Source organism: Cricetulus griseus, chromosome 4 (genome assembly GCF_003668045.3).
Source record: "Cricetulus griseus strain 17A/GY chromosome 4, alternate assembly CriGri-PICRH-1.0, whole genome shotgun sequence".
Lineage (NCBI taxonomy): Eukaryota > Metazoa > Chordata > Mammalia > Rodentia > Cricetidae > Cricetulus > Cricetulus griseus.
The window spans coordinates 33,841,856-33,854,982 of NC_048597.1; the positions used below are offsets into that span (position 1 = coordinate 33,841,856).

General features: G+C 43.8%; 1 protein-coding gene across 5 annotated transcripts in view; it reads left to right on the forward strand.

Moving 5' to 3' along the window:
• The window catches only part of St3gal6 (ST3 beta-galactoside alpha-2,3-sialyltransferase 6), a 54,652-nt gene continuing 41,525 nt past the window's right edge, over nucleotides 1-13,127 (forward strand). Inside the window, exons 1-2 of one of the 5 annotated variants that reach the window (XM_027412458.2) lie at nucleotides 1-231; nucleotides 1,353-1,408. The gene's annotated coding sequence lies outside the window, so the exon portion shown is untranslated. The other 4 variants (XM_027412459.2, XM_027412460.2, XM_027412461.2 and 1 more) reach the window with 4 other exon arrangements.

Genomic DNA, 13,127 nt, shown 5'->3' on the forward strand with positions numbered 1-13,127 from the left:
GTTGATTTCTGCCTCCTGTAAGCACCAAAGGGAAGAATTCCTCACAGCCTCCAGCTTTTGCTCTCGCAGCTTTCCAAACAAACTGGGGCGGGATGGGAGTGTCTTCTTGGCTCTGGAAATCAATCCTCCTACCTTGTCCTGGAGCTACCCTCCGCCTTTCCAGGGCCCTCCCTTCGCAGTGACTTTCCTGTCCGGGACTCGCGGCAAGAGCGAGCGGACCCCGCCCTAAAGGTAGGAGCCCGGTTGTGCGGCTGCCGCCCCAGGGGTCTCAGAGCCCTCCCCCTTGTCACTGCACCGCACTTTCGGCGCGAACTTGGGGGTGGCGGTGCATCTGGCGCCGGCGACAAGGAGGAGCTTCCACCGGCGTCGCACGCAGCCACCGGGGACGCGGAGACGGGCGCGGAGGACAGTGAGGGGATCGGCGGCCGTCTTGGACTCCCGGAGACGCAGCGCCCTGCTCCGCTCCCCGGACAAATCTAGGGAGAAGGGGTCCTGTCGGTGCCACCTCGCTCAGGCTTCCACTTGCCCCCCTCATCCCCCACCCCCACCCCGGCTCGGGACCCGATGCGACAGGCGCCGCGGGACAGACAGCAGCGCGCTGCGGAGAGCCCCGGCCGTGGAGTCCCGCACATGCCTCTGCGGTCGCTGCGCCCGGGCCTCGGCGGGTAACTCTACGATTGGCCGCGCTGCGGGTTTGCTTGGCTAGGGGTACGGGGAGATTGCGTGCCCCACTCAGCTCGGGGTTCGGGGGTGCTGTCCAGACATTAGGGCTCTGGAACCTCTGAGGAGTAAGGAAGGGGACTTTGTGCGCTCGCAGTCCCTCCGCCTCCTGCCAGCCCCTGGAGAGGTGCGGAAACCGCAGGGCCCTGAGACCCTCCAGCCAACCGGGTGTGCGGGGTGGCCGGCCGGGAGCTCTTCTGCAACGTCCTGGACCTGTTAGGAAGGACCCCGGGGGAGCGGCGCCCAGGAGCAAGGGGACCCTCCTCTCCTTGATCTAAGTCTGTGCGCTGGGAGGCCGACCAGGGTGCACGGTTCCTCGCTCACCATTGTTTGTGAAAGGGTCTAGAAGCCAGGAGGGGCGAGTGAGTCTGGAAGGTTCTCCTTTTTTACCATACGAAGCTTTCCGAGGAATCCTCCTTGCCACGTTAAAATTAAAGATAAAATACCGAGGCAGTTTGTTTGGAGCTAAGGGCGACGGTGAGAAAAGCTGCAGTTTGGGCTGAATTTTTAAGATAAGGGTGAAGAAACTTGTTATTTTGCTGTCGTTGCCTCGGGAACTCCCGTGGGCTTCAGCTCCTTTCTATAAAAAGCGAATTGTAGAAACGAAAGAAACTCGAAGCTCCTTCTTTTAGGATCTTCAGAGGAAGCCAGGAGAAGGACAGACCGGGGTGAAGAATTTTCTTTAAAGGTACTGTTTAAAAATTGTGTGTGTGTGTGGGGGGGATGGAAGGACGTAGTAGATGCTTGCCGATCAGAAACCACAGAGATTCTAAATTCTGAAGTCAAATTTGGTTTTAGGAGGACCACCTTAGTACCATGATTAGAGGAAGGTTTAGAATAACAGATCCTTCCTGGCTCCTGTGTCCCTGTCCTGCTGACCTTCAGACTTCATAACACTTCCTCAAATCTCCATGACCGCCTCTGTTTTGCTTCCCTGAATATTTGACTGTTCCGGGTCTTCAAATCTAATTTCCCCTTCTAGCTTCTGACCGTGGAGCTATCTTTTTATTCACATGCTGTCGTTAAACATTTGGGAAGACCTGACCAAGATGCTCGGTTATTTTTCAGCAGAAAGTACGTTGATTTGATGTTTGTAAATTGGTTCCTTTTGCCTCTTTTTCATGTTACCAAGGATTGTTTTTCAAACTAAGAACAGAGGGGAAAAAGTAAAAATAAAAACCCTTAGTTTGACTTTGAATAAGGCTGTCTGTTTCAAAGGTTCCTTAGAAAATGGCAATTTTGGATCAAAGGAACTTTTGTAGGAAATATTTGTATGAATCTGTTTTTTTCCAAGCTGCCTCTCTAACAGTCAGAGAGGTTGCTTAATAGCCCTTTCCTTGAGAAATGTTCTTGCACAGTCCCTGAATGTCACTTTCAGACACCACTGTGTCTTGATGTGGTAGTGATACAACTAAATGGGACTGTACTCGTGAAAATGTTTCAGGAGACTGGTGCCAGGTAGCAATTTCTTTCTGCCTCAAATCAATACAAAAAGAATGCAAGAATAATCAAAAAGAGTAAACGGGCCTGACAGAAGAATGTAGTCAAAGTACATCAGTCTGCCTTTGTGAATTTGTAATTCTCAAGTTTCCTATTCCAGAACTCAGTGGCAGAGGATGGAATTCCACAGCCCCTTCCTCCTGCTAGAGATGTTTCTGTGATCTACATTGTAAAGCACAAATGAATAACGCCCCACTTCTTACACACCCTGATAAGTACTGTCAGCTTACCATGCAGACTCCAGGTGGTTTTCAAGGACATTATGATCCTTTACGGGATCGGGATATCTTTTTAACCTGCCCCTCCACAATGTCCCCCGAAGAGGGGGTGGCAGCATGTGTATGGATGTGTATGGAGGGTCCTCTAAGATCCCTGGTGCATTCTCATCATTTCATTTCATTTTCCCAGCAATGCTGAGACAAAAACTTTAGTCCCCCCTTTAAAACTTAAAACGAGAAGACTTCTTTAAGTTGAGCTATAATGAATCCTGTGAGTCTGTCTCTGCCCATTTTACACCTTTATGGAGCTTTCCAAAGGACACAACATGTATTCTTCACAAATTCTTCCATTCTTTGTTTACATGTACAACACACACACACACACACACACACACACACACACACACCTTATAGCTTGATCTGGTTGGTGTTTCCTTCCTAATTACCTAATTACTCCAGAGGCTTGAAGAGATGGTTTGCATGCTTTGGTACATTTCCATTTGACATTCTCAGACTATCACTTTGTTTCTGTCTTCTGTAGAGCTTTAATGCACCCATGGGTATACTGTATCTGGTCAATCTAGGCAGTCAGCTGTCTGTAGGTTTTTTATTCTAAGCTTCTTTGCTTCCTTAAAAAAATGGTTTTACTGAGGCTCCTGCTTCCCTTCCAAGACTGTCTGTGTCTTGCCTGTCAGTGGTCTTTCAAAGTCACATTCTCATCCGTCACAATAAAATGAGCCTTTCTCTTGTGTACTCCCATTACCATGGACAATGGCATACTTCACAGTTCTGAGTTAGCGCTTGTGATTTAAAAGTATATTGGAGAAGAGAGATGGCTCAATAGGCAAAGGTGCCCCTGTCAGGACTGAGATCGATTTCGGGAATCCATGTGGTGGAAGGAGAGAACTGATCCCAAAAGTTGTATAATGGTGTAGAGCAAGCTTGGTGTGTGAGACAGAATAGTCCACAGGGCATTGTATATTTCAGTTCTTACTGGTTACCTACAGGTCACAGGGCATTGTGTGTGTCAGTTCTTACTGTTACCTATCAGGTCACCAGAAATAGTGTGGTCTCACTTTGATGAGTGGCAGGAACTCTTTCCTGATGGTGACACCTCCTATTGCAATCACTTCAAACTCGATCAAGAAGTTGACTATTGTCCCCTCAGACTAAGGAAGGCTGAGACTCCTGGAGAGAATTTATGAGAGTGAGAATCAGGAGCCGTAAGATGTATTTTCTCCCATTTCAGAATTTCTCTTCTTGCTTCTCAAAGTGGGAACCTGTGGGCTATCTCTTCTTGCCACACTTTCAGATCAGACGCCCGGGGATTTCCTTTCATGGGAAGCTGGGAAAAAGTGGGAGGCAATGAACCAGCTTTTAGGAAGTTTCCTTATGGTGAATACTGAAAAACAGAGTGAAAATGTCCTATTCTCTCCCATTCGCTCTTCTTCTCATATATGAGACATACATATGACATAATTTTTTTCAGTAAATTCTTTGAAGATGCTCTGATCATTTATGTGCTTTTATTTCATTGAGAATGGAAGGATTTTTTTTTAATATGGTGAGAAATAAGGCCTCCAGATGAGATGCAAGAAAGCTAGATATCTTCCCAAAGCTCTAGGGTCATACTTGCCTTCCAGATTGTAGGCCTGGAGTTAGTAGGAGGAAGAAGGCAGTTGCCCTAGGAGGTGAGGCAACAGAGGAAAGTAGTTTCTAGTGAATCTCGGATGACTTGTTGCATGGTCATCCATAAGGTAGGATTTTCTTCATGTACAATAAATACAACTACCATGTAACAAGAGGTCTTCTTAGAGGATGGAGGGGTGTGTAGTGTAGTATCAGACAAAACAAAAGCCCCATGTTCTTGTAGACCTTCATGAGAATCAGAGTCAATAGCAAAGGTAGAAGTAAATGAAAGGTATATTTCAGCCGGGATGGGCCTGGTAGGGGTGATGCGCTCTGCTGGTAAGATGGAGAGGGCACCGAGTCAAGCAGTCACCCTCTCTGAAGTGGTGCTCTTGGATGAGATGTGATCCGGAAGAGCCAGTCAAGTGGAGAGAGGAAGGAAGGCGATTCCAGGTAGAGAAACAGCAACTACAAAGGTTCAGAGATGCGTGGATTTGAGTGTTTGGGAAAGGAAGGGAAGGTCAGTGTGGGAAGAGATAACATGTAGCCCCAGGAGAGTGCAAAGAGTGGCGTGGGAGATAACGTTCAAGATAACAAAGGCTAGCAGATTTTATGGGGCCATCAAACCTGGCAAAGGGGCTTGAGGGAAAGTTGCTGGAGATACTTAATTGGAGGTTACCTTTACCCTGTGAACACTAAACCACCCCTCTCCACACACACACACACACACACACACACACACACACATACACTGTGCAGAATGGCAGCCTCAGGTGGCTGACTCACTGGCAGTCACAGAGTTTCCCAATGGGGCCAACCCAGTGCACAGGCTTATGTATACACAGGGCAGGGCACAAAGTCAACCTGCACTGTATTCCTCACAGCCCTGAAAGAGACTCACATACTTGCTTTACAATGATTTCTCACCTGTTCTCTGGACTGAATAGCTCATGTCTCTTTGAAGCCTTTGGATTGGGTAGTAATGTCCAAAACCAGATACCAGAAATGAATTATCTGTTCAACTTAAGTCATAGCTGAAAAACAATCGCAAGACAGACGCTGCTGATGGACAGTATTCTAAATAACCCAAAGGCCTTGGCCTCCTGCATTTATTTCTTCTCCTTTGTAGTCTGTCATCTGGGTTCTTTGTACAGAAGTCTCGTCTTTGTCATGGGGATGTATTACCCATGGCAGTTCCTTCTCCATCCTTCTCCAGACATGATCTTGGAGATTCGAGAGTAGCGCTGGTTTATCAGAAATGCTCAGATGTCCTGTAAGCTTTTAATTTTCCTTTGATTCCAGGAGGTTTCATGTGACCTGCCTATTACTCACTGGAAAAGAATGGCCTGTTTTTTTGAGAGAAAATTGCTTTTGAGATTCTTTGAAATGTTCATTTCTCATTAACCATCCACTAGCTGCTTTCTTTTGGCTTTTAAAATTGTTTATGATCTATTTGTTATGTACGTTGGTGTTTTGCTGGCATGTGTGCCTGTGTGAGACCCCCTGGAACTGTAGCTATAGACAGTTGTAAGCTGCCATGTGGGTACTGCGAATTGAACTTGGGTCCTCTGGAAGAGTAGCCAGTGCTCTTAAGCTCTGAGCCATCTTTCCAGCCCCATTTTATGGCATTTGATTCACGTTTCCCCCCATTTTGAAATGGGGTCTTGATGTGTAGCCCAGAATCTTTGACCTTCCTGTGTCAGCTTCTCAACTACATGAGACCTTGATTCGCTTAACATTATATTCTTGTTCTCTTGATTAAGATGTGGCATAAAATCTAGAATTTGTTCCTGTTTGAGAGGACAGTGCCGGTGTTTCACTGTTTTCACCTCAGTATCTTCTTTACCTGACAGTGTACTTAACAGATGGAGGTAGCAGCGAACAGTTGACAGGTGTCTCAACTGTTCTAGGTTGCTTTACATTGCTGTGATAAACACGATGACCTAAATCAGTGTGAGAAAGAAAGGGTTCATTTGGCTTATACATGACAGTTACCATTAAGGGAAAACTCAAAGCAGGAGTTTGAAACACAAACTGTGAAGGAATAATGCTTTTTGGCTTCTTCCCTTGGCCTACTCAGCTACCTGCCCCAATAGCCTAGGCCCACCTGCCCAAAGATGACACCTCTCTCAGTGGGCAGGGCCCTCCCACATCAATCAGAAACTGATGTCCCACAGATATGCCCACAGGCCTACCTAATGGTGGTAACTGAGATTTCCTCTTCCTGGGTATGTCAAGTTGATGACCAAAATTAGCCATCAGTGGTTAATGTTAACATATTAACCCAGTTATAAAGCCTTCATGACCAGCATTCATCCTGGTAGTTTTTGTGATCCTCAGTGCATTGTTTGAAAAGCTCCTCCCACTAGAGAAAACAGCTCATCCTCATGCATTTGTTCACTAGTTGAAACTCTAAACTGTGGCATGGTTGGTTGCACCTACTTCTAACCCTGAGTTTGTGAGGCTGAGGCAGGGGGAATCAAGAATTTGAGGACAGTCTTGGGGGTACATATGAGAGTTGTCTTTAAAAAAAAAAAAATCATCAAACAAGAACAGAACCAAAAACCAAATGACAAAGAAAAACACCTAAAACTGTTGGGAAAAGTAAGTTTTCTTTTTTTTTCTGGAAAATTGCAATGTATTTACGCTGGAAGAGATGGCTAAGTAGATGCCTGTGGGTGAGTGTTCTTGCAGCCAACTATCAGTACAGTTTCATAATTCCCAATTGACGGTGATTTGTGTTGGGTTACTCAGGTTTGTGGCGACATTAATGAGACATTTAAGTGCGCCATCAATGTGAGTAGCAGCTAATTGGCTCTTTAAGAATAAGACATCTTAGCCAGCCTGGTGACTCAGGCCTAGTATCTCAGCTGCTCTGAAGGCTGAGACGAGAAAGTTGGAAAGTTCAAGGACAGAATGGACATCTTAGTGAGCCCAGGTTTCAAAATTTGGGTCTCATAACATGTATGAAGCCATGCCCTCAAGCTTATAAGCTGTGTATTCAAAATTTCATGCATCCCCACCCCTCCCCCACCATAAGCAGTTTTTTAGAGGCCAGACTGATGCACAGAGTGAGTTCCAGGACAGCTAGAGTTATACAGAGCAACCCTGTTTCAAAAAAATACAAAATAAATAAGTATAAAAAATAAGATAAAAGGAAAGAAAATAATAATAATCTAGGCATTCAAATGGTATGAGTAGGTGTTTAGCTGTTTTTCAACAGGAATTAATTTATAATTTTAACAGAGTGTGTTGATTTTAAAAGTTTTCTGTAGTACATGGATCTTAGACACTGCTGTAAAGTGATGTGATATTTGGGACCAATATTTCAGGTAAACATCAGAGGAGTTAATTTTACTTTATTCCAGCTATCCTACAAACAAATTACATTGTTTTTTTTTAAAAAATAAATAGGATATTAGAAGTTATCATGCTGTCTGAACATAGAATATATGTGTTTGCAAAACTTTGTTTTGGAGAACAGAGCTTGCCTATTTACAAAGGCCCATTTGGTGGACAGGGCTCTTTGACATTCTAAAGAATCATATTCTTAGACTGGGTGGTGGTGGCACATGCCTTTAATCCCGACACTCAGGAAGTAGAGATCTCTGTAAATTCAATGCCAACCTGGTCTACACAGCGAGTTCTAGAACAGTCAAGGGTGAACAGAGAAACACTTTCTTGAAAACAACAACAAAAGCAATCATATTCTTATAAAACTTTTCTGTTCAAGCACTCTACCTATGAGACACTTGTATTCCAGTACAGAAAACACTCATGTGATATTTTTTTAGCATGGTTTTCTTTAGGGAGGTTTTAAACTTCTCTGCTCTAAAGTCTGAAAATCTACTGCCTTTTCAAGTCATATGTCATGTCATTAACTTTCTTCCCAGTGTTTGCATTTGACCCCAGAGTCACAGAGTTTCCAGTGCTTCAGCTAGAGCTGTATGGTGACACTGAGGGCCATTTCTTTGGCTTCCCATTCTCCCATCCAAACCAGATTATAAGGTTTTCTCAGATCCCAGCCTCAATGGCCTATTACTTCCTGACCGAATAAGTTGCCTAATTTCTTCAAGTCTTACTTTCCTTACCAATCAACAGATTGGAAGTGATAGCCATGGCACAGTTATTATAATGACTGAAAAGAAGACATGCCAACAACTCACAGTCATTTCTGCCACATATTAAATATCTTTATCAATGTCATTTGCTGTTATTAGTGCTATAAATTCACTCTTTTGTTTTGATACAGTCTCTCTATGTAGCCATTGTCCTAGAACTCACTTGAGCTGCCTGCTTCTGCTTCCTGAGTGCTAGGGTTAAGACATGAGCCACCCCTGCCCAGATTTATAACTTCAGTCTTACATTTGTCATTGCATTTACTCAGATAGTTAGAACTTCCTCCAGAAGGCCCCTGAGGCTGACCTCACAAAGCGATGCTTTCTTTTTCCTTGCCTGATTCTTAGGAGCTGACTTCAATTGGGACTGTATAATGTAAATATTGTGCTGCTTTAGTAGTCATCAGTGAATAACAACACATGTGTGCACATACACTTTGTACATTATGCTGCTTTGAAGGAATTCATGGACACAAAGTAGAGAGATGACAAAGTGTGTGTGTGTGTGTGTGTGTGTGTGTGTGTGTGTGTGTGTGTGTGTGTGTGTTTGTGTGTGTACAAACGCATGGCTCCCATGGACTGGGGAAAAGAAAATGTTGGTTGAACTGGGTTATGATTTTTCACAGTTACTAAAGTCAAAGAATACAGGCTACACATTAGAAATATTTAAAAGCTTAGTATCTTTAGTTGTAGTTTTTTATGGTTTAAAATGTGGTTATCCGCTTCCCAATTATAAATTGGTTATTCAGCAGTGATGGTAGCATACACATGCAATCATAGCACATAGGCAATGGAGGCAAGAGGGTCAGGAATTCAAGTCTAGTCTCAGCTTGAGCTATTTAGTGAGTTTGAGGCCAGCCTGGCTTATATGATACTTCATTCAAAATATATATACACACATACACATATACATGTATCTTCACACACACATACATACACACACACACACACACACACACACACACACACACACACACATATATACACACACATATTCCCACAGAAATACATAGTATATATATACACATATACATATGTATATATATATATAGTTATAGTAATCACTGTTTTTGACATGACTTTATGTGTACCTACTTTCTTAGGCTCTTCTGTTTCTTTAGCCAAGTTTGGGGTGTTGGCAGATAAGGATATCCTCTTTAAAGAGCAGCATTCCAGAAGAAAGCTTGGTTGGAGGTAGGAGGGTCGGATAGCATTTTAGAAACATCATCAAAGGTACTCAGGCATGACACAGCGTCTGAGAACTGCTCAAAGCTTAGTGTCATTAAAGCATGACTTTCAAAGTCAAGCACATCTAGATATGAGACATTAGAGGCTGTGGGAGTGAGTTCTATCAGAATTAAGTCTCCTGGCCTATGTGTTTATTTATATTTCCCCTTAAGGCTATGCACTTAGGGACACAGCTCTATATAGACAGTTCATAATGAGCAAATTCTACATATTCTGAATGATCTTGGCTTTATATATGGTATCTAATAGCTGTCTCTTTTAACGGTTGTTCTTAGAAGAAAATGATTGAAATGTTAATATTAGCTCACATTGGGAGTTTCAAAGACAGAAATGTTATTTATTACTTGTAATTTCTGAGGTATAGGAGTCTAAATGCAGTGTGAAGGTAGAGACATCCACTGGGAACAATCAATTACTTTCCTGATGATATATGCTTTGAAATTTGTGCTATTAAGATCTTATGTAATAGAAGGTGTATTTACAGCTTCCTTTTGCATAATTCCATTTTTCATAATTTATATGCAAATTTTGATTCAGAATGCTTGATATGTATTTTTTTAGCATTGCAGTTAAGTTTTGGCTTCTTTCCCTTGGACTGAGGAAGCATTTTTTATTCACTGTTTATGTATTACCTGATACTAAATGTCAGCATTATATTTAATTCTAGAAAATCTTACCTACTCTCCGAATGTGATGTTTACTAATGCTATTGTCACCTAGTTGCATTTTATTCTGGTGGTTTGCTTCCTTAGAAATTAGGCAATAGGACCCAACACATTCTAACCATAAGAGGTTAAAACCCTGGGAAAGAAATAGACATGAAATGTAGAACACTGGCAGTTACTTGAGCTGTTATTAGCCTGGAGATGGAATGTGAGGGAGAGATCTGCAAGGAGGGTAGGAAAATAGAGAGGAAGCAGATATCTCAGCCCATTGCCAGCACTGTGCAGGGCGAGTGTACTCTTATGGGTATGTGCTTATCAAACAGATGCTTAATTATCACTCTTGGGTTTGCTTATAGAACTTGCTAGTTTGCTGGTTCAAACAGACAGACTCCTTGGCACGTATATTCTCCTCCTAAGCAAATTGCATTGCATTTCCAGTTTTACACCTGCCTCCAGGGAGTTGTTCCTCTCAGGTGAATTGATCATTCGGGTAGATGTCTAAACCATGTGTATGGAGGGGCGGAGTCCCAGCTATGTGACTGGGTCGATGACTCTCCTGTGAAATGTCAGGTGGGCTGCCAAGACCTATATGTCTTGCACAACATTATTTTCTTTAACGTTTCGTGGAGATGCATTAGATGTAGAGAGGACTACACAACCTATACGAGTAAATCTTGATAAAGTGCCTCACCATAAGCAGACCCAGGTCAGCTGCCTTGGATGAAGCAATAGAATGTTCCTGACATCAGGAGGGTACCACCTGCTTGTAATCATCACTTCTGCTTTCCTTATATGTGACCGTTATGTAGACTTTTATCATTGTTGGTACTGTTTTGGCTGCCTTCCTTTAGCACTGCTGTTAGTACCTGTGGACTCTGAAGATTCCAAGGTGCCAGGAGGGTCTAGCCTTCCTGGGAAGGTGTTATATGTTCACCTCTTGTCAATGCTAACACAGAGCACCTGATCAGGAATAGGATGGGCTCTTTAAAACAATTAACTGGCGTAGGGTTCAAGGCCTGGTGGAAACACCAGGTGAAGATAGACACTTGAGAGATGTGTTTATAAGCCACAGAACTTCAAGATTAACAGTAAAGCACACAGAGCCAGAGACAAGGATCGTCCCCACAACTCTCAGAAGGAACATGGGCCTGCTGACGCCCATGTTCCTTTCAGACTTCAAGACTTCAGAACTGTGTGAGACAGCGTTTATCCACTGCTTTAAGTCCCCACCCCACCCACTCCCATTCCTGAAGCCCTAGACATTGGTCCAGGGGGTCTGCAGGACACTGGTCCAGAAGGTCTGCAGGATACTGTTTCAGAGGGTCTGCAGGACACTGTTCCAGGGGGTCTGCAGGACACTGTTCCAGAGGGTCGTGGGGGCCTTATGCTCTGCCTCTCTTGGACATCACTGGCATTCACTTGGCTCTGGGGCTCAGGTTTGCCTCACTGGGTGGTCAAAAGCAGCCTCTGCCTAAGTTCCCCTTTGAGCTTGCTCTCTGGCCCCTTGTATTTTTTTGTTCAAAAGAGCTCCACTAAAAGACAAGGTTCAGTTCCATCACGTGACTTTGCCTTCTCCCTTCTCTGCATTTCAAAAGCACTTTCAACGGCCCGCTTGAGTTCCCAGTTAAGATCCAGATGAACCTTGAATGCCAGCCCTTCTGCCTTTCATCTGGCTGTCTCGGAACAGGTCTTTCCTCAGATCCAGGCTAAAGTCATATTGTGGGTACAATTTTCCCATTTCTTAGCTCCAGCATAATCTTTGAAAGGAAAACAAACCATCATTAACAACGATGAAAAAGAAGATGGCAGGCTGCATTTTAAAATGAAGGTCCTCTTTTCCAAACGATACGGTATCTTGTGAAAAGAGGCTTCATTCTGCTGGACTTAGGCATATTAAAGAACAGTTTTCATTTGAGAAAATAAAGCTTCCCACTTAAAAGCAGCTTGATAATGAGATTTTCTTTAGCAGGAAACTGCACAGCTTTTGAGTCTACAGGAAGGTTTTTTGTTTTGTTTTGTTTTGTTTTCCACTCAGAAAAGGTTGGTTTCAAACGGCCTTACTACTTAATCTAGTTTTTTATTTGGGGCTAAGTTTCTAGTGTGACCACAAGGAAGGCACTGTTTTGAAATTCCCCAGGGTGAGTACAGAGACATGGCCCAATTCCTGAGCCCTGTGCTGGTGCCCTGGTTTCCAGGCCTAGGGACTCAGCTGGCAGCAATTCTGTTACATGTCTGAGCATAGACTGTCTTTTAGTCTCCAGGGATGTCCTCAGCCTAGAGTGACTGCAGAGAAGAGACACACTGCCCAGCTTTCTGGTCCCTTCTGTGTTGTTAGTAACTATGGGAACATCTTCAGCACACTTAAAAGCACAAGCATAAAACTTTCAGAAGTTTAAGAAATGTTCATTTTGTCTTCTGGTTTTTGTGCCATTTTTTAGTCCATCCAGTATCTTTCAACTTCTAGTTCTTGGCATTTATACCTGGAGAAATTAGAGAGAGTTTTAGGCTACTTATATCTTCTAGACAGTTCTCTCTCTCTCTCTCTCTCTCTCTCTCTCTCTCTCTCTCTCTCTCTCTCTCTGTCTCTCTCTGTCTCTCTCTCTGTCTGTCTCTCTCTCTGTCTGTCTCTCTCTCTCTCTCTCTCTCTCTCTCTCTCTCTCTCTCTCTCTCTCTCTGTCAGTGTGAGCTATAAAGCAGCATACCTTGAATGAGCAGTTACAAGGGCACGACCAGAACAAAAGTTTCTGTTTATGCTCCTGTTAACTATGTTTAAATGTGTGCCTGGGGTTTTGCCTGACAGGTAGCCTTGCTTCCAGCTCAATCCTTGTATCCTAAGATTCTGTGGTGCCTGATAGCTGGGTAGTCAATCTAAGATGGGGGTGGGGGACAAATAGGTCACTGCTCCCTTCATCTGGCTAGTTTTCTCACTACAGTACTCATGGGATTTCAGATTAGTTAGTCCAGTGATCTCCTGAAGGCTGGGAGGGTTTTCCTCCACCCAGGAGGATTTCTTGGGCTTCAGCCAGGCT